Source organism: Lathyrus oleraceus, chromosome 5 (genome assembly GCF_024323335.1).
Source record: "Lathyrus oleraceus cultivar Zhongwan6 chromosome 5, CAAS_Psat_ZW6_1.0, whole genome shotgun sequence".
Taxonomy (NCBI): Eukaryota; Viridiplantae; Streptophyta; class Magnoliopsida; order Fabales; family Fabaceae; genus Lathyrus; species Lathyrus oleraceus.
The window spans coordinates 39,317,386-39,336,228 of NC_066583.1; positions in this window are offsets into that span (position 1 = coordinate 39,317,386).

The following is an 18,843-nucleotide window of genomic DNA, read 5'->3' on the forward strand; positions in this document are numbered from 1 at the left end:
ACACAGGGTTAACTCCAACGAGGGGATGAAAGTGGGATTTTACAACTACCAGCTAGTGGGTAGAAAACCACGACGATAGGACTTACAACTACCGGTTTGTAGGTAGAGGCCAATGGAAAAGTAACCAGTCATCATCGGGATGAGCACAAATGGTTAATTCCAACAAGGGGATGAAAGTGGGATTTTACAACTACCAGCTAGTGGGTAGAAAACCATAAAGATAGGACTTACAGCTACCGGTTTGTAGGTAGAAGCCAACAAACAATATCCGCCAAGGGATGAAAGTGGGATTTTACAACTACCAGCTTGTGGGTAGAAAACCACAAAGATAGGACTTACAACTACCGGTTTGTAGGTAGAGGCCAATGGAAAAGTAACCAGTCATCATCGGGATGAGCACAAAGGGTTAACTCCACCAAGGGGAGAACGTGGGATTTTACAACTACCAGCTAGTGGGTAGAAAACCACGGAAGATAGGACTTACAGCTACCGGTTTGTAGGTAGAGGCCAACAAATTCCGCTGAGGATAAGATGAATGAGTGCCGATTAGTGAGCGACTATTCATTTATGCCCCAGGGAAGTACAGGAGACAGCCAACAGGAAGCCAATTTGGGATCGATCCAAAAAGGCAGACTGAAACATGACTCATCCTAATGAGGAAAGAACTCAATAGGGAAAACCCATCCCAATGTGTGTTGGGAGGGAACGGAAACAACCGTCATCCACGAGGATGTATCTCAGTGGGGAAATGGCAGGAAAGGATAGACACTTTCTGCTTAAGGGGTAGACTCTACATGGAGAGATCAGACATACCCATATCTGCTTAAGGAAAATCTACTGGAGAGATTTGTATTACCAAATAGCAGGAGACAACCAACAACAGATACACGGCAACAGCTGCATCATGAGTATCTGAATGCTATGATTATGCATGTATGCATTATGCATGATGAATGTATGATGAATGCTGACAAACAGACATGCTCAAACCACAGGTCCGGGAATCAACCGTCCGGAGAGAAAACCAAAGCCACCAGAGAGCAAAGAAAATCCACTGGGGACTGGGATATCGGGGAACACTCATCCTGCAGGGGAGGAAGGCCACCAGAGGCTTCCGGAGGGATCGTCAGTCACAACCGGAGAACAGAGTTCAACATTCAGGCGTACGCGCCACAACAACTCGTGCTGGAAATCGGAGATACCAAGGAGCAACCAGATCTCTGATGAGGATACATAGGCATTGATAAGGCTCATCATGCCAACAACTCCGCTGGGGGATCCATCTGAGGGCATGACATAGTACTGGGATGTCAATTCACCGAATACTGAATCTTCCAAGAAAAGCACCCATGCTGGGGGAGAGAGGAAGACTACTCTGCTGGAGAGAGGAAAGTTGCAGTCTTCAATAAACACTCTGCTAGGGGAGCTGCCCCACAATAATGTCCGAAACGGCAAACTTGCCGGGGATGCCCCACGATAGGGCTCAAACAGCACTCTACTGGGGATGCCCCACCATAGAGCTAACAGGGACTTGGAGGAAGAATCTGTACTGCCGGGAACATGAAGATGAACAACTTCAACCAACACTGCATCGGGCAAAATCACTGAGGAGAAACCATACGAGGTTCTGCAGGACAAAGATACAGTCATGCTAGAGATACGAACAATTGTCTTACCTGTTGGTAATCATACCACCCCCGGGAGAGCACTGTGGGTCTCCTAAGTATCCTTCCATCATTGCGAATGTTCACTTTGTTTAAGAACATTTTTTTGAAAAATTTGTTTATTTTGAAAACAATGATACTTTATCAGTTAAAACATGCAAAACATCTGTTGAGTTGAAACAAATAAGAGTGCAAATAATTGGACAAAAGCTCAAATAGATGTAATGGAATGGTAGTCTGCAAAGGGCGAGACTTCATAGATCTGTACAAGTTTGAAATCGGTGATGTATATTGGAGAGGGCTACATTGAACATAATGACCTTTCCTCTACCATTCTGAATTTTCGATGTATTCAAAGCTTCAGTCGACGACGAATCGAGAATCCCTGACGGATGACAGATGTACAGCACAGTCTTGTCAAGATGCAGCTACTTGCCAAATCCCTAATTTTTGCCTAGATTGCCCCAGTGTGAGGTGATCAATCTAGCGGGATGCAAATTCTTCTTTTTTTTTTAATGTCTCTAACTTTTGCCTGGATCGCCCTTTCGGGTTTTCAATCCACCGAGACGCTCCTTTTTGCCTAAGTCGCCCTTTGGGGTGTTCGACTTAGCGAGCTGTTTTGCTTTTTTTGTTTTAGGCGAAGTATTTCTTGACTGCATCGGGAATTCACAGGACGAGTGAACTTCTCCATCCATTGTTGTAAGTGTCGAACACTGCCTGAAGAGGCTCTTTTGACAACATATGCACGTTCATAGCTTGGAGTCCACTTGCCCCTGGACTTGGGCACGAAAGGCAAGACTTTCTTGAGCACAAGGTCCCTCGGAACACACGAGGCTTGACCTTCTTGTTGAATGCTTTCTTCACTCTCTGCTGACATAACTGACCATGGCAGTTGATCTCTTTTTCGATCGAATTCAGCATCAGCCAACTTGGGACTTTGAGGGTGCTATCTTTCTTTTTTTTTTTTTTTTTTTTTCTTTCTTTTGATTTGGATTTCTTTTGATTTTGATTTCTTTTGATTTTGATTTCTTTTGATTTTGCACCCTCTCTTTCTTTTTTTTTTGATAATGCCCCAGTTGGCTGTTCTGCTGATTCTCGAGATGCAGCTGAGTGATCTTCTTTTCTTGCTCAAGAAGTCGGGAAATCTCGTCAGGAATCCCTTCAACATCATCTTCTTCCGCTTCGAATACAGGGAATTCAAAATTGGGAGATGACGTCCGATCACTATGTTCAATGGGTTTAAGAAACAACCTGCATAATGATTTTGATATGAAAAGCTTTTTGAAAAACAAACAAGACAATCGTTATGCAGATGAAAAGATTGCTTTTATTCTTGTTTTTAAAGGTTTTTTGTGATCACCAATTTCATGCAAAAAGCGAAAAGGGAAAACAATTGGAAAAACAAATGTTTTAACACGAATTTATTTGAGTGAAAATATCATTGCACAAAATGTTGCCAACAATGCCATCACTTCTCCTTTTGGCATGGGAGAAGGGTTTTTAAACAAAGTGATTATTACAAAGACTTATGAACATCTGTAGGAAAGCCCACAGTGACCCAATTGTGATAGATCCCATCGGGGATGACAACTGTCAGTATTTCTTGCATTAGCAGCTTCTGCAACCCTTCTGAAGAAAAAGTCGGCGCCTGCCCGGGACTTGTTATCTTCAAGCTTGATTAGCATTGGGACCTAAGTCCTCCAAGATCAGAATACCTGACCTCACAAGGTCTTGAACCTTGACCTTCAGCTGGAAACAACTATCCACGTCATGACCAGGAGCCCCCGAGTGATATACACAATGCTGTTCAGGCCTATACCACCACCGAGGGTTGACGGGTATGGGCGGCGGGTCTCTGGGTGTAATCAAGTTTCGCTCTATCAGAGTGGGATACAGTTCGGCGTAGGACATGGGGATTGGATAAAAAATGATCTTCTTCCTCTCATTACTTGTACCAGCTTGGTTGTCAATGGGAGGCTGATAAGCCTGCTGCTGAGGACGATGCTGCTGACGCTGATGCTGCTGAGCGGGTCTTCTCTGTTGCTGTTGAGTTTGAGTTGCTGGGATAGTCACAGCAGCAACCTGCCGATATGGTCCTCTATTTGCACTCCTTCGACGGTGCACAGCATTTGTTTCATTCTCTCCCCTTTTGGGTGCCCCAGAGTATAGCTTCTTAGAATTGGAAGAGTTTGAAGAGCCAGGATCTTGTATCCTCCCTGCTTTGATAAGGCTCTCAGTTCGTTCTCCACAGACGACAACATCTGAAAAGCTGCTGAACGGGCAACTCCCCAAACGATCCATGAACACACCTTGCAAGGTTCCAATGAACATGTCAGTCAGCTCTCTCTCCAACATCGGAGGTTGCACCCTGGCAGCTAGCTCACGCCATCTCTGAGCATACTCTTTGAAACTCTCCTTGTCTTTCTGATACAAGCTCTGTAACTGAGTTCGGCTCGGCGCCATGTCCATGTTATGCTTGTATTGCCTTAGGAAGGCCTCACCCAAATCTTTCCAGCTTCTGACTGATTCTCGCTTTAGATCCATGTACCAGTCCAAAGATGCCCCAGATAGGCTATCTTGGAAAAAGTACATCCACATTTTTTCATCATCAGTGTAAGCAGATATCTTCCTGAAGTAAGCCTGCACGTGGGTGCGAGGACAGGAAGTGCCATTGTATTTGTCGAAAGAGGGCGCTTTGAACTTGTAGGGAATCTTCAACCCTTCCACCAGACCCATGTCGGTCACATCAAACCCAAGGGAGTTCTGACATTCCATGACTCGGACTTTCTCAGCGAGAGCATCCACTTTTCTGTCCCTCTCTTCGGTTTTCACGACATCATAGTCCTCACTGAGGAGAGTAAACGTGTCCTCTTGTTTGTCAATAGGTGAAGCAGGACGACGAACTGGAATCCGGGTAGCTCTGACATTGACCTCTGCAGCAAGAGGTTGTCCATTGATTCTTATTCCTCTCAACTCTTCCCCGACGGCGTAGTCGTTAGTGGGAGCAGCAACATTAAGAGTCTCATGAGTGGGTGCAGCAACAGGCGAAGCACGGTTGGATGCTGGGATCACAACTTCCTGTCTCTGGGCTAAGGCACGCAGCTCCTCTTGCCCCTGAACGACCCCTTGCATCATTGTGATGAACTGGGCCATGTTTGCCCTCATCTCAGCTAGCTCAGTCTGAACTTGATCCATACTTCTTCTGATGATTGAGTCTGGTTGAGTACCGATGCGGTCTTCGATCAGCTATCCTGTCTCAGTTGAAACCCAAAGTGAGAAGTCACGTCCCCAAGCATGTCTGTAATGCAAGGATGATATGTACATGATATGCGTATGATGCAGATGCTATTTTATCATGAATGATCCTGAAAAGGATATGCATATGCGAGTTACTTTTTTTCTTTTTTTCTCATGCATTATTATTTCTTGAAAATAAACATGCTATGATGCAAATGATGCAACATGACTGGTCAAGCTGTGCGTCTCAAGGCACAGGGTCAATGCTTCGGCTTGAACTCTGATCACAAACATCTGAAACCCAAAGTCAATCTGATCAACTGGCGTCTGAACCCAAATCTGGAGAACCGAGTCACCATAAATCCGGCTTGTGGAGTTCCGAAATAAACGGAACTGGAGATTGCATTACTATCATCACAGGATCATCCACTGAACGGATGACAGCCAGCTCCTCTGAACAGGTACTCTCAAATTCAACCCGGGGATCCGAAATAAACGGAACCCGCTGATAAACCACGGACAGAACTCCGGCGTCCCAGAAATAAATGTCCATAATTCACAGTCACCGTCATTACCGAGAGTCACCAACTGTACCTGTTAAAATGATCAATCCCGCCCCGCTCACGGGTGTCGTCTAGGCCAAGGTAAGGTCGAGAGAAACGCAACATAAATAACCTTTCGCAGAATATCATCCTGTGCACACCCGATGTATGCACCGATAATATCCCACCAGGGTCTGAACTGCTCGTGATATCAATGTTCCGCTAAGTGGCGCCATACCACCCGCTTCCCATGAATCACTCTATTCCTAATCATCCTAGATTTTCACTCATGGTCTGGGTATTGGACCTTTTACCTCAACTGACTCCCCCCCCACACAGAGAAAAACAGACAGCCAGCCAGTAATGAATAATGAATATGAAATGCAAACATCAATGCACACAATCAATGCAAACAATAAATGTACATATATACAATGAATGCAATAAAATACAACAAGCAGAAAGCAACCAAAACCCTAATCCTAGAGAGCGCTAGGAGAGACTCGCTCAGGGAAGATGGACCAGCATAGGTCAACTTCTCTAGGTTCCCCAGCAGAGTCGCCAGCTGTCGCATCGCGCGAAAAACCGGCGGGAAAAGAAAGAAACAACAGAGCCGCCACCGTGCGTTATTTATCCCAAAAGAGGGAAAGGAAACGCTCGAAGTAAACCTGGGAAAGAACATGGTCTCGCGACCAAAGAGGATGGGTTCGGGAGTCGGTTATGCGAAGGGAAGGTGTTAGGCACCCTACGCATCCGTAGTACTCTACGGGATCCACGCACAATAGGAAGGAAAATGGTTGCTAAAACACTGCTAAAACACACACACACTGGCTGAAAAGAGACAAAAGAAACTGACTGAAACTGACTCGGCAGGACATCGTATCCTGGGCCTACTTAGTCTATCAGGCATAGACATCAGAGTCGAAGTAGTTCGGACTGGGGAAACGACACATGCTCGCTAGGATATCGCATCCTATGCATACGTATCTTCTCGGACGAGAGAAGAATCAGAGCATTCGTAGCTCGGCTGACACGCACACAAACAAAACAAGACAAAGGCAAACGTGGAGCCTGAATGCCAATCGCTGGACTTACATCAGCATCCGAACCTAAACACACACTGGAACCCAAATGCCACTCGATGGACTTACATCGGCTTCCAAGCACACAACAACACAACAGGTTAATAGGGAGTCGGGGACTCGAGCCTATAACTGTCAAGCACACACAAAAGAAAAGAAAAGGCGCCCGGAGAGATCAGCTCAATCTCCTGCCTACATACTTCATCTGGTGTGAAGATCAGGGCGATGTAGTTCCCCTACGCAGGGACAAGGAATCTAGCCTAACCAGATAACAGAGGGAGACACAACTCTAGGGAGACTACGACTCGAGCCTAGATGTTGTCATGCAAAGATCAACCCTAAGTTAAGGTTTCTAGCTAAATGGCACACGGGCCGACCTATCCTAGACAAGACTTGCACAGGAAGCAAGGGTCTCGATTGCAACTAGGGCAAGAGAAAGGGGAGGTCTCAATCGCAACGCGGGCGAGAGAAAAGAGAGATCTCAATCACACAGGGGTGAGGGAAAAGAGTTAGTGTTAGTGGTTAGTCAAACTCGGCAAGACATCGCGTCTCGTGCCTACGTATCTCATCTGAACATGAGAATCAGAGTTGCCGTAGTTCGGCCACACAACTCTAAGCATGGCTCACACAGGGAGTAAGCCACACAGACTTGACTTGCACAGGAAGCAAGTCAAGCACAACCTACCTTGCACAAGGGCAAGTCTAAGCTAAACCTAAAGAGGCAAAGCAAGCGAATACAATCACATGAAGCACACACTATATGCACACAAGAGGCTCACACAAGGGTTAGGCACTAGGGCCAACTGGAATAGGGTCAGAGGTTGCTCTTAACCTTGCCATTGAGAGGCTAAGGTGAAGCAGATGAAAGGATGAAGTGAGGATGAGACCTCACAGCTCTTATCCCTGGCCAGGGAGAGCTAATAGACAGATGAGCATGGGTCCAGAAAGGGGAACCCTTCTATACTCGAAGACTCTGACACTGTACACTTTGTACAAGATCTTGGGTTTGTACCCCAATGCATCAACACACAGCAGTGTGAGCAGAGGGATGACACAACAAGAGTAGTGGGGGATAGATTGCATATCCCTACGTTCCACCAATTGCCTTACTTGAAGGACTTTTCCTGCTTGGGACAAAATTTAAACACACACAAGCATTGCCTCTTAAGGAGGACTTCAGACAGTTTGCCCGGCCAAGTAACAGGCCGGGTCTCCAGACTACATGAAGTAAAAGAGATTATACCTCAAGCAAGTTGCTAAAAAGCAAAGCAAATCAAGTTCAGAGAACTTAAGCAACTAAAGTACCTGAAAAGGTCAAAACAATCAGCGAACAGTTCGAAAGTTTAAATCAAAAGGAATGGATAAACAGTTAACCACAGAAGGACCAATGTGCATAGCACAAGACTCAAGTCAAATGAGTCACACTTGGTTTTTAAGAAATGGAGATGCAGTGTTGTTTTGATGATGTAGCTCAATACAGAAACCCACAATGCTTGATAATGATGGATAGTTGGAGAAGCTCAGCTCAAAACCATCAAATCCAGCTCAGATTGAAATTCACCATGAACATGGCTTCATGTAGCAGTCACAAGAAACAAGGTTACAGCAAGGAAATAAGGCTTCAAACCCGTCCAAGATTGTTAGCAGGTGATGAGAATACAAAGCCAACTCGAGGGTTTTTGAAGATTTTCTTGCAGATCGTGGAAAATGCAGAAAAATTGATTTGAGAGAGAGTGAGAACTTTTTTGTGTGTTAGAGGCTGCTTCTCCAGGGTTGAAATGAGCAGAAAATGTGCTTTATATCATCTGTTTTAAGTCCCTTAATCCTGTGCTAACCTGGTTTAGTTAAATGAAATCAAAATGCAATTTGCTAAGTGTGAACCAATGGTTTAAGGAGGGTGTAAGCTGTACAAGAATTGGGCCTCAAACAGGCTGCAAATCACCTTCCAAGTTGCTGTTTTGTATTTGCTTATGAATTGCTAAGCTTGCCTTGTGTTAATGAAGTCATTTTGCATATTTGCCAATTTTGCATTTTGGTCCAAAATGATGGTATAATGGTGGTATGTGCATGAGTTTAAGCTTGGAGCAAGTTTCAAATATGATTCTAAACATTTCCCAATTGGCCAAAGTGAGAAAAAGTCAAAGAATCAAAAAGTCAAAGTTTGGTCAAACTTGGTTTTTAAATGGAAAAGGTCAAAAAATGCCATTTTGATTGGCAAGGTTTTGGAGGGTGAAATTTATATTTTTGGAAAGAGGATGAAAAATGTGGTTTATAGGAAAAACCCCACCAAATTTGGCCAAAGGAATCATGAGATATGCCCATTTGAAGTTCAAAAATTGGTGAAAAGGAATTGATCACATCTTGACAACCACACATGGGATTTGAGAGTTCTTGGACTTTTTGAAAATGGGAGAACAAGATCTTCAACTTTCATGTTGGGCAAAAATTCATTTGAAGCTTGTATCATGATGCAAGTTGAGGATCAAGAAGTTTCTATTTTTGGCAGTTGAAATTACAGGTCCACTTTCTATTTTGGGAAATTTTCTGATTGGCTTCAAATTCTTCAATGAGGTTGATTGCCATGACACATGAGGCCTATTAGGACATGAATAAGCTCTCTCAAACCATTTCCATCCATCAAAACCATAAAGTCAACCGCAGTTGACCAACTTTGACTTTCTAGGGTTTCTGACTGTCTGTGCATGGACTGATGAATTCCAAACCCTAATTTCTTGAGACCTTGACTTCAAATGATGTCCCAAGTTGTATGGACTCTTGATTATTGATCATGGTGCCCAAATTCCACAAGAATGGCCACCATCCACTGCTTTGACTGACTGTTGACTGTCTTTGACCTAATTGACTGATTGTGCATGAACTGATGACCTTTGAGCCTTCAACCCTTGACTTGAACACTTCAAATAGACCTCCAAGTCATGTGAACTTGTTGGACAAACCCTAGGGCCTTGGCTCCTTGAGAAACACCCTTGCTTGATTGGTTGACTGATCTCCTGATCAGTTTGACCTAATTCTTTGCTTGTTTGCTCTTGAGGCAACTGGGGACAATGCAAATGCTATGCAATGTATCATGATATGCTATGACCTAATATGAGATGGTATGTACAATGATAGGTGCAAATTTGAGGTGCTACAGTCACAAAGATATGAAATGATGATCACGCAATAATGAACAATCAATGATGATAAATGCACAAAGGCAACCAAGCAAACATGTACAGATGAACCAATAAGCAATCAATGATTCAGTTAGCACACACTATATACAAGCAATTAGGCTCAAGCAAGGGTTAGACTTTAAAGTCAACTGGAATGGGGTAAGTGGTGCTCTTAACCTTAACATTGAGAGTTAAGGTGAAGCAGATGAAAGAATATGAGGGGTGTGCCTCATTGCTCTTATCCCTGGTCAGGGAGAGCTTCAAATGATAGAAGGTGTGGGAGTTCAGAAAGTTGGAACTCTCTCCACAAGTTAATGACTCTATAGATCTTGGGTTAATATCCCCAATGCTACAACATGTAATGTGAGCAAAGGGATGACACACAAAATAGTAGGAGTTGGACTACACATCTCTTTTATCTACCAATTGCCTTATCAAAGGACTTTTCCTGCTTGGGGACAAAGATAAACAATCACAAGCATTGCCTCTTAAGGAGGACTTCAGACAGGTGCCTGGCCAAGTAACAGGCCAGGTCTTCCAGACTACATGAAGAAGAGAAAGTATACCTAATTGGTTAAGCAACCAAGCAAAAAGAAAGTTTAAAATGAACTTAAGCAACTAATGTACCTGAAAACAATCCAGCTCAATCAGTATACAATTCAAAATGTCAAACAGATAATCCAACAGTCAACAGACAATACACAATCACACAAGTAAGGCTACAATGTGCAAGGCACAAGCTCAACTCAAATGAGCTAAGAGCATCCTACAAAACAAGTCAAAGTTAGTCAATAACAATCAAATACCCAACTCAAGCAATGTGAATTAATCTCCTTAAGGCCATGTACTTCTTAACCTGAAAACAAACTCAAACATGAGAAGCAAACCACTAGGACAAGGCCTAGGGTCAAAGAAGTAGAAATAATCCAAAACAGAACATGAAAATTGACAAGAATCAATATTAATCAATCAAGAACAATATCCAAGTGGTCTCATATCAAAAGCATCAACCAATTTCATTTCATAAACAAAATATGTCAAAGTATGCAAGTTGAAAGCTCAATGAGGTAACCAGAATGAACCAAGGTAAATCAAATCAAAAATGACTCAATAAATCCCAAGAAAAATCATGTCTAAACAGAACACATCAAATGATCAACACACCAAAAATCATGGCATTTGGATAAGCATAAGTATGTCAATCAAATTCACCAAGTCAAGGTAAGCATAAACAAGCTCAAAGGAAGCACAAATTGATACATCAACTTAAGACAATCCTAAAACAGAGATGACAAGTGAGAAATGACTTAAACCAAAGCCAAGACAAACTTCAAGGTGTCTAGAAAACATGTACAAAATTTCAAGCTCATATGATAAAGCATAAGAATTTCACAAATCATGAAAGTTCATCACTCTTCAAAAGTCCAAACATGACCAACCAGCAAAGAAAATCTCAAACAAATTGGAAATGGAACCAAAAATTCTACAAATATTCATGGTAAAACATAACATCCAGAAGTAACATCATGCAAAAATTCAGATCATTTGGCATTTATTTGGCATGGTAAATAAAATCAGCAAGTTGGACAAGAAATGGTGTGACACACATTGTCACACCTCTATTAATCACATCATAACTCAACATCCAGAAATCATAAAAATACAAACTCTATACCAAAACAACCATTAGGATGTCTAGTTTATGCATGTCAATTTTCAGCTTCATTGGATCAACCATCATTATTTCATGAATAAAATGGCAAGCAAGGTGCAACATAGCATATGCATGAACCAACCCTAGGCAAATTAAAAATCCAACCGAGCACAAATTCTGGAAAAATCATCAAAAAATAGTAGACATCATGAAGATCATTGTGCAAAAAACCTCATGTGATTTGGATCATTATTTATTGAGTTATGGATTTTTTAAATGAAGAGAAAAAATTAAAAATCATATGGAAGACATAGCATGAACATGGATAAAAAATGGAATGAAAAAGCAAGGCATATATTGGAAATGTCAAACAGCCGGAATCGAACCACGCTGAAATTTGAAAGTGGCGCCAGGTTTAAACGCCGCGTTTCATTTAATTGAAACGCTGGCCAATCAGAAGCCGGCACTTGGACCAACACATGAACAATAACACCAAAACACATGCAAACCGCGCGGTGAGAGGATCAAACTGAATCTGGAAAACAAAAACCCTAGACCTTCATACGGTTCATCATGTTCTTCATCATCAAGATCCAATCATCACAGAAATTCACCAAACATATATCAATCGATTCATCTTGCATCACACATCAATAATCCAACATCAATTTAACCTAATTCTAACTGTATCAAATGAATCGAGCGCAACAAGTTTCATCCATCAAACTTCAAATCATCCTAACTAACTCAATACTTAATGAAATTTCACGATCTAAAGCTCATCATAACCTATGTTCAAAGATCTACAAGATGCATCTAACAATTTCAAGAATTAGAGCATTCGAAATCTAACCTCAATGAAGATGCAGAAGTTGATTTGCTTGATTCAGGTCTTGGAAATGCGAAACAGATGCTCTTCCAAGCTTAGATGAATGAATGGATGCAAAAGAATAGCTCAACACTGCTTGATTCTTCCAGAAATTCCAGTTGCCATGGATGATGCAATGTTCAACAGTCCACGATTCATCAAGAATTCTGCAGGATCTAGCTTCAATAATCTTCAATTCTGCTTGGAGATGATGAATAAGCCAGGAAATATGCAATGCTTATGAAGAAATCGAAGAAAAAGTTTGAGAGAAATTGGAGAGAGAATTTTCAGATCTGGAATTTGTGAAGTGTTGTTAGCATTTTCTGTTATGATTATGCTTAAATATCATCTGTTAATCAAGCTTGCTAATCATGTTTAGCCACAATGCAAGTGGTTAGTGAAATTAGCATGTTTATGCAAAATGGCAAAACCACCCTTTATGCATGCATGGGAATGGAACAGTACCGAATTTCACTTGGAGCAAGCTTAAAAATCTGTTTGGAGGCAAGTGTAATTGGTTGGAATTGAAAATAATGCACATTTTTCAAATTGATACTTTCCCTCCAAAATTCAAATTAAATTCAAGTGAAAAATGCAATATTTTTGTGATGAGAATTGATGCAATGTGATGCATGATTATGATAGTAGGGATCAATAGAGAAATGCTCCAAAAAGAACCACTTGAATTGGACATTTGGTGCAAAAGTTATGCTAGCTTGAAGTTCAAAATTTCTTGGCAATGATTTGATCATAATTCTTCAACCACACATGAGAAATGGATGTTCTTGGACTTTTTGGAAAGGTGATAGCAAGATCTTCAACTTTCATGTTGGACAAAATTTCATTTGAAGCTTGCTTGATGATGTAAATTTAAGGAGAAGACCTTTCCATTTTTGGCAGTTTGAAATTACAGGTCACTTTCTATTTTGGAAAGTTTTCATCTGACTTCAAATTCTTCATTGTTGATGTTTGAAATGTCAAATGGGACTTGTGTGGACATGAATGAGGCCTCTCTAACCATCTCCCACCTTCAAATCCATGATTGAATGCACAGTTGACTTGTGTTGACTGGCTAGGGTTTCAGTTGACCTAGCTATGCTCTGATGAAATCCAAGCCTCTACCACTTGAGATCTTGATTTAAAATGATGTCATGGTTCATATGAGCTTCTTATGAATGATCATTGGTGCCCAAATTCTCAAGAATGGCCACCATCTATTGCTCAATGACTGCCTTTGACTGGTTTGACCTAATGTTGCTTCATCTGCAAGTAACAAGGTTAGGTGACATATTTTTGTACTTTTGGTTAGTAAACAAATGAAAAGCAATGATATACAAATGCAAAACATGCTTGGTGATCAAGAACCACTCTCAAAAGATAACCCACCCACAGGGAAGGAAGGCAAGGTGTACAATGATCCTTGAGGCAATGATATGATATGATATGATGCCATGAGGGATCTTAGGGACAAAATTGGGGTCTTACAGATGCCCCTATTTAAGGTCATTCTAGCCGGAGAAGTGAAGTTTAGAAATCTTCATCTCGACGCGATAGAATGGGCTTAAATAACAGTAATGAGACAAATTTTGGTCCCTAAGAGACCTCATGATGCAAATGTATGCATGCAAAAGACACAAACTCTATGGGGATATAGTTCACACAGAAGAAAAGACGATCCATCTGAGTAATACACTCATCAGGAACAGAGACTCTAACAAGACTCTTACAGGGACTCTTATTGGGGATAGGAAAAAAAAGGAAAAGAATGTGTGAGCAGGACACGACTTTGAATTAGGGAAAGACAAAACTAGACACAGCGTTTGCAAGATACGACTGGACTAGAGACCTTACTGGGGAGTAAAGGACTCACACTGGGGAGAAGAAGGAATTCCAAAGGAAAACACACCCATTGGAAAGACACGAGCTGACTCACGAAACACGTGTACTGGGGATAACACCAATACAACAACACGAACAGAAACACAACTCCGCTGGGGAAATCTAACAAAGACTTTCCAGGGGAATCCAAAGGAATGAGATGTTACCGGTTAGTGAGTAACAAACTCAGGAAGAATGAATATCTAAGACCGGTATAGGGGTGAGAGATATCCATCAACATCTGAGAAAGACCTGAAAAAGGTACATCAACTCAGGAAAATCTGACTCCACAGGGGACCAAGGTCATAATAGGGAGCAGAAAGGAAGGAACACCAAGGATACCGGGTTGTAGGTATATAATAGGTGACCGACCAAAGACGTGGATTGGTATATATGCCAAAACACTCATCATCCTGAAGAAAGCTAGAAAAGCAGACTTGTTTATAGGATGGATATTTGATTCTGTAAAGAATGCAAATCTTACTCAATTGGGGAAACAAACAAAGGATTCGACAAAAGAGTGCATGAGATATATTATCTATAGCCGTCAAAACGTAGATAATATACTCGCATGGAAGATTATCCTTAACCGGGTTGTAGGTTGTTTATAGAATAAAAATCCGAAATCGTGAATTGGTTTGTGTTCCAAAACACTCATCATCCTGAAGAGAGCGAAAGCAAACTTGTTTATAGGATGGACATTCGATTCCACAAGGAATACGAATCTTACTCTGCGGAGAAAACAATCAACAGATTGACCCAAGAGTGAAAGAGACATAATATCCATTACCGTCAGAACATGGATAATATACTCACATGGAAGATTATCCTGAACCGGGTTGTAGGTTGTTTATAGGATAAAAATCCGAAATCGTGAATTGGTGTGTATTCCAAAACACTCATCACCCTGAAGAAAGCTAGAAAAGCAGACTTGTTTATAGGATGGATATTCGATTCCACAAGGAATGCGAATCTTACTCGACTGGGGAAACACGAAAGGCTTCGACAAAAGAGTGCATGAGATATATTATCTATAGCCGTCAAAACGTAGATAATATACTCGCATGGAAGATTATCCTTAACCGGGTTGTAGGTTGTTTATAGGATAAAATCCGAAAAGAAAGGCATCGGGATACCAAACTAGGTATATGATGATGACCAATCAACAGGGAGCCACAACATTACCAACAAGAGGGTAAATGAAAGAAGACTCGCCGGGGATACATTGATGAAAATCAATGATCCGGGGAATACAATCACTGACAAAAGGTGAAAGGGCCCGTTGGGGATAAAATTGCTAGCATACGGCAACTATCCACAAAAGACTTGCTGGGGATATAAGTGCTTATTTAAGCAACTTATCCAAGCGAAGGAAAATCAACATCGAATACTAGATGAAGATAACCATGAAGAGGGGATTACATCTACCAAAAAATTGGATAGAAAACCACAGAAGAGTAACCGTCATCGGTTGGGATGAACAACAAAGTTAACTCTGCTAGGGGAGAAAACAGGGTTTATAACTACCGGTTAGTAGGTAGAAAACCGCAAAGATAGGACTTACGACTGCTGGTTTGTAGGCAGAAGGCCAAAAAATTCCACTGAGGATAAGATGAATGAGCACCGGTTTGTAAGCAATTATTCATTTATACCACAGGGAAGCACGAGAGACAGTTGAAAAAGGCCAATTTAGGATCGAACCAAAAAGGCGGACTGAATCAAGACTCGTCCTGCTGAGGATATAACTCAAAAGGGAAAACCCGTCCCAATGTGTGTGTTGGGAGGGAACGGAAACAACCGTCATCCACGAGGATGTATCTCAGTGGGGAAAGGCATGAAAGGATAGACACTTTCTGCTTAAGGGCTGACTCTATTTTGAGAGATTAGACACCCGACATCTGCTTTGGTAGATCTACTGGGGAGATCTGTATCACCATAGCAGGAAACAACAAACAAAAGATATATGGCAAAAATGCAACATGAATATCTGAATGTTTATGATTATGCATGAGTATGCGTGATTTATGTTTGATGAATGCTGACAAACAGACATTTCTAACACAAACAGGATCCAGGAAACAAACGCCCGGTACTACACTTCCAGAGGAAAAAACCAACTGGAAAGCCAATCTGCTGGAGATCCACATGCTAGAGAGCAAAGATCTGCGGGGGGCAAAAGATCAGAGATATCAAGAAATCACAAAATCTCTGAGTGATGGATCAGCAAACAACCCAACTGAGGTACCGAAAGTCACAACAGGCAACAACGGCCACAAAGACAAATCTGTTGGGGAAGTGGGAGAAATCCCAAAATCTGCAGGGGAACAAGAGCTGACTGCACAAACAAGAACTGCTACGAAAGCAACTCCAAATAACTCCGCCGGGGAACAACCCACTGAGAGAGAACAGATCATCCAGGTAGAATCTAACTGCACAAGCAACTCTACTGGGAACACAAGCAGCCATTCCATCGGGAATAACCCACTGAGGAGGGGGGGATAGATCACGCAAGTAGATTCTGCAACAAGCCATTCTACTGGGGATCAAAATCAATCAGGAAGTCAACCAAATCTCTGGATGATAGATCAACAACCGAACCCTACTGGGGAAACAGAGGTTTCAACTCTGGTGGAGATTCTGAGGGGAAACCCACTCTTTTGGGGATTTTGCATAAATACAATCCACCAAACCACAAACCTACTGACGGCTCCACTGGGGAATCCACTGAAGAATCCACTGGGGATATGGAAGAAAGCTGGGGACCAACCACCAAATGCTACACCTTCTGAGGAGAACATCCACAACTGCTGAGGAGGAACATAATCACTGCCCTGCTGAAGGGATAAGCGCACTGATGGGAAGATATAGCAATAAAGCCGTATATCATATCAACAACCTGGCGATAGTGCTGAGGAAGGAAGTAACAACTCCTCTGGCGACTGCACTGGAGAAAGTGATGGGGTATCGGGGTCTCAAACCACCCACTACCGAAACTTCCAAACGGAAAACACCCATGCTAGGGAGAGAAAACTGCTGGAGAAGAAAACGAAGTCTTCAACAACATCTGCTTGGGGAACGACCCCTACAACAAAACTGAAGAAAGAGGATACAACCAAGCCAGGAACGTGAACAAATGTCTTACCTGTTGGAAATCATGCCACCCTTGGGAGAGCACTGAGAAATTCTTAAGTATCCTCTCATCATTGTGAATGTTCACTTTGTTTAAAACAATAATTTGAAAAAAATTTATTTGTTTAAAACAATGACATTTTATCAATTAAAACATGCAAAACATTTGTTGAATTGAAACAAATAAGAGTGCAAATAATTGGATAAAAGCTCAAATTGATTTGATGGAATGGTAGCCTGCAAATGGCAAGACTCCATAGATCTGTACAAATTTGAAATCAGTGATATATATTGGAAGAGGGCTACATTGAACATAATGATCCTTTCTCTACCAATTTGAATCTCGATGTATTCGAAGCTTCAGTTGACGACGAATCGAGAATCTCTGACGAAAAGACAGCTGCGGACCAGAAAGTCTTGTCAGGATACAGTTACTTGCCAAATCCCTAATTTTTGCCTAGATTGCCCCAGGGTGAGGTACTCAATCTAGCGGGATGCAAATATACTCTTTTTTCATGTCTCTAACTCTTGCCTGGATTACCCTTTCGGGTTCTCCACCGAGACGCTCATTTTTGCCTAAGCCGCCCTTTCGGGTTTTCAACTTAGCGAGCTATTCTGTTTTTCTTTTCCATATACTTTTTTTTAGGCAAAGTATTTCTTGACTGCATCTGAATTCACAGGACGAGTGAAATCCTCCCCATCCATTGTTGAAAGCATGAAAGCGCCGCCTGAAAAGGCTCTCTTAACAACATATGGACCCTCGTAGTTTGGAGTTCACTTGCCCCTGGAATCGGGCGCGAAAGACAAGACTTTCTTGAGCACGAGGTCACCTTCTCGGAACACTCGAGGCTTGACCTTCTTATCGAATGCTTTCTTCATTCTCTGCTGATATAACTGACCATGACACATGGCAGTCAATCGCTTCTCTTCAATCAAATTCAGTTGGTCATAACGACTCTGAATCCATTCAACATCAGTCAACTTGGCTTCCATCAAGACTCTCATTGATGGGATCTCCACCTCTACTGGGAGAACAACCTCCATGCCGTAAACAAGAGAGAAAGGGGTTGCCCCTGTTGAAGTGCGGACAGATGTACGATAACCATGCAAAGCAAATGGCAGCATCTCATGCCAATCTTTGTACGTAACTGTCATCTTCTGGATAATCTTCTTGATATTCTTATTAGCAGCTTCAACAGCCCCATTCATCTTAGGTCTGTAAGGAGAGGAATTATGGTGTGCAATCTTGAACTCAGTGTACAAATCTTCCATCATCTTATTATTCAGATTAGATCCATTATCGGTAATGATCTTATCTGTCACACCATAACGGCAAATCAGCTGGTTCTTGATAAACTTCACAACCACATGTCTAGTCACATTCGCATACGAAGCGGCCTCAACCCATTTGGTGAAGTAATCAATTGCTACGAGAATAAACCTGTGTCCATTGGACGCCTTCGGCTCAATCATGCCGATCATGTTAATTCCCCACATAGAGAAAGGCCATGGTGATGAAATCACATTCAACAGTGTCGGAGGAATATGAATCTTATCCGCATAAATCTGACACTTATGGCATTTCTTCACATATTTGCAGCAGTCAGACTCCA